The 3,714-nt window shown below is 42.5% G+C and overlaps 1 non-coding gene and 1 pseudogene across 1 annotated transcript; one reads left to right on the top strand and one right to left on the bottom strand.

The window, feature by feature from the left end:
* Window positions 1-567: 567 nt before the first annotated feature.
* LOC123058285 (ATP synthase subunit 9, mitochondrial-like) lies at window positions 568-1,607 on the top strand (annotated as a pseudogene).
* A 1,643-nt stretch (window positions 1,608-3,250) lies between these two features.
* Window positions 3,251-3,323, bottom strand: TRNAK-UUU (transfer RNA lysine (anticodon UUU)). The gene has a single exon. It is a non-coding gene; the product is annotated as a tRNA-Lys (tRNA).
* Window positions 3,324-3,714: the final 391 nt, after the last annotated feature.

Genomic DNA, 3,714 nt, shown 5'->3' with positions numbered 1-3,714 from the left:
TATAGGTTGGAAGTGTAGGTTTGTTCTGATGGCTCTCTCCACGAATGAAGAGGAGGGGAGGGGTATATATAGCCTCCAAACAAAATCTAACCGTTACACATAACTTTCCAAACTCGGTGGGACCGAATGATTAAACTCGGTCAGACCGATTCAGCAAAGCTAGTGACCGTTAGGGTTTTTGGTGGGACCGACATGCAACTCGGTAGGACCGATATGATTAGGGTTAGGGCATAACGTAATCTCGGTGTGACTGATTACACAAACTCGGTGAGACCGATTTTGGTAATAATCTAACCAGAGAGTTGGTCAGGTAAACTCAGTGAGACCGATCGCTCATTTCGGTGAGACCGAAACATTACGAAGGGAAAACAGAGAGTTTACATTGCAATCTCGGTGGGACCGATCGCTCATCTCGGTGAGACCGAAATGTTACGAAGGGAAACAGAGAGATTACAACCCCATATCGGTGAGACCGAGATCCCTATTGGTGAGATCGATTTGCCTAGGGTTTGTGGCAGTGGCTATGACATTTGAAACTCGGTGGCGTCGGATAAAAAGAATCGATGGGTCAGACCTTGATGCTGCGACTCAGGCATTACTCAATAGAGGTGCAAGGCTTACAGAAGTGCCCAAACAACCACAATATGAACCACTTCCAATTGAAAAACAAATTGTTGTGATTTATGTTGCTGTCAACGGCTTCTATGATCGAATGCCACTAGACAGAATTTCCCAATATGAAAAAGCCATTCTAAGTACTATTAATCCTGAATTACAAAAATCCTTCTTAGAAAAAGGTGGCTTAACTAACGAAAGAAAGATGGAACAAGATGCTTCTTTAAAAGAAAGCACTTTGCCTTACCTGTGAATTAATAAAACAGGTTGCCCCTTACTCGTAGATGTAGGAAGAAGGCTTTTCTCGCCAACTGAACCCCAATAGGCTATTTTGAGATTTTTTGCACATAATTATTAAAGATAGATTTTTCGTGCCATGCGTAAACCAAGCTGCTGAGAGTCTACCCCAGCCACAAGGGGGAGCTGCTCTAGTAGTTCAGGATACCCCACCCAGCCCCACAAGGGTTGACGGACCCCCTACCTATACCTATACCTGATGATTACCTATACCTGATGATTTTCAATCCACAGCTCATTTTCTTTAATATGTGACAAGCCTTGCAAATTGTGATAATATGTATCAAATTAGTGGTCCGCATAACCCAATATTTGAAAATTATGGAGGTGCAGGCCCAAGTACTTCGAATCATCAACAAGAAATCCAAGAAAGAACAACGAAGGAAAAACATGACAAGATAAGTGTTTTCTCGACTCGAGATGTTAGAAGGTGCTAAATCAATAGGTGTCGGAGCTGCTACAATTGCTTTAGCCGGAGCTGCTGTCGGTATTGGAAACGTCCTTAGTTCTTTGATTCATTCCGTGGCGCAAAATCCATCATTGGCTAAACAATCATTTGGTTATATCATTTTGGGCTTTGCTCTCACCGAAGCTATTGCATTGTTTGCCCCAATGATGGCCTTTCTGATCTCATTCGTTTTCTGATCGCATAAAAAGTCACGAGATCAAAAAAGAAATGTGAGAATGTAGTTACATATGTAAAAAAGTCAATATCTTGTTCTCTTGGTCCATAGATGGGGCGTCCTATCCGATGGATGAATGAGGATCCTATATCGAGTAGTGAAATGATAGGATTCTACTTTTCAGTTAAACCGAAACGCAAGTCGGCGACTCAAGCCAAGAGTGCGGGCACCTTATGAGCGGTCAAAGCTAGAAGCCATATCATGACTGCTGGAACGAAAGACCCGATGAGTATTTTCGTACCACGTTCCAATCTTCTTAGTCAATTGTGTACTTTTCCACTAGGCGAGACATAAGTTATCGGAATTCGGAGCCTGTTTTTCCCTATTTCCCAAGGGGAATGTCAAATTGTGTGGTTTCACAGTCTTATGAGGCAGAAAGTTTTGGAAATGGAGCTGTCGTTTTCACTACTTTGGTCCCTAGCGATATTGTTGCTTAAACTAACATGGAAAGTGGGTTCAATCACTTTAAAGTGCCCTCTCAAGTGTCATATCATAATGGTAATATCCTTATGGTATAGTAATTTGGCTTAGAATAAGAAACCTATCTCTTCCCCCTAATGGCTTTTCACTACCCCTTGCGGGAATGCGTATTGTTGCTGCATCGCCACCATATTCCTGACTTGCTTTTCCGAACTGCTTCTTTTCTCGGGGCTGCAGTCCAGTTGCTTAGTGGTTTGCTTCTCGGTCTACCCAATCAAGGTTAGACCTCGCTCTATCAACCATTGCTTTAAATAGTATCATGTTATTTCATCTTTCATTGATACCATCATTACAATCGAGGGCCTACAATCCATGGAAATCCCTATTCCGATCAGTGGGAAAGAAGAGCAAGTAAGTAAGTAATGAATGAATGAATGAATGAATTTAGATGGTATATAAACATCTCCCCATGAAGGGAAGGTGTTATAGTATCTAACTAAGAAAAAAGTAGGTTGTGAAATGATAGGAAATATGCCATGCAGAAAATCAAGGAAATATTTCCTGGATTTTCGGATGACCCGGCTTATCTTTGCAGTTATCCTTATTTAGCAGAATCTAGTGAGTGTTCCATTAAAAGGAAAGAGAGCTATTCATTGTAGGATTGATCCAGACAACCCAACCTAAGTCACCTATTGTGCCTAACCTAAGTATAGTGCCAGTGGTCGGCGAGGAGAAGTTCATTCCTGTAGAGAAGAGAGGGGATCCTATTTCCTTTCCCCCTTTCCCAGTATGGCGACCTTATCTTCCAGCATGAAAGATGGTATCAGAATGAAACAATCCAATCCATACTTGTGGAGTGCTTAGTTCAGTTCCTGATTTCTCTCAAGCCTAAACCAGAAAAGGAAACCTATTACCCAGGGTCCCCCCTTTCGGCTATCTCATCTGTTGTTCCTCGACTCTCAGGAAGGTAAGATCATCAATCAATAGTAGGCTGCTGCTCTGTGCAGTTAAAGATGGGATCCAACCTGTTCTGTTTGCTTGTTTCCTATAATCTGTGCTTGATTCCATATTTCTGTATCCTTCGATTCCCTGGATAGATCTGATCTCCTTTATACTTACCTCAAACAACGAGTGAAGTCGAGATGTTGATGAGAAAGGGGCTTTTCTCAAGGCCAAAGAGTGCTCTTTGAAGGCTACTATGCATCCTTATGAATACAAGAGTGGTTTTTTTGTTTTGGGTATAGCAGGACTTGAACCTGCGACCATTAGGTTAAAAGCCCAATGCTCTACCAACTGAGCTATACACCCGAATTTACAAGAAGGCTTGGTGCGGAAAAGAAAAGAGGGCGGCCTCGCCCCTTTTCTTCTTATCATATCACAAGGGCGCGGCTCTGTATGGTATAGTACTGTGGAGCAAGTTTGGGAGTCCTTTCCACTCATTGAGGATTCTATCTAAAAAAGAAGGTCAACGGGGGAGACTACAGTAGCTCGAACTCAGACTATCTACGAAAAAGGCAAAGTCGTCTTTCCTAGGGTTCGACCGAAAGGAGTTGTGTTCTATGGTTTGACGTTGTGGAGGTCCAGCACTCTTCTAAACGAAGAAAGAGGGGATTTGCGCTACCTCCTACTCCTACAGAAGATCGATTGACGCGAACTTCCAATCGATTCCTTATTCATTGTTGCCGACCCTTACATCATC

Source organism: Triticum aestivum, chromosome 3A (genome assembly GCF_018294505.1).
Source record: "Triticum aestivum cultivar Chinese Spring chromosome 3A, IWGSC CS RefSeq v2.1, whole genome shotgun sequence".
NCBI classification, from domain to species: domain Eukaryota; kingdom Viridiplantae; phylum Streptophyta; class Magnoliopsida; order Poales; family Poaceae; genus Triticum; species Triticum aestivum.
Note: the sequence above shows the minus strand (reverse complement) of the source record. Positions and strands in the feature narration are given on the sequence as shown.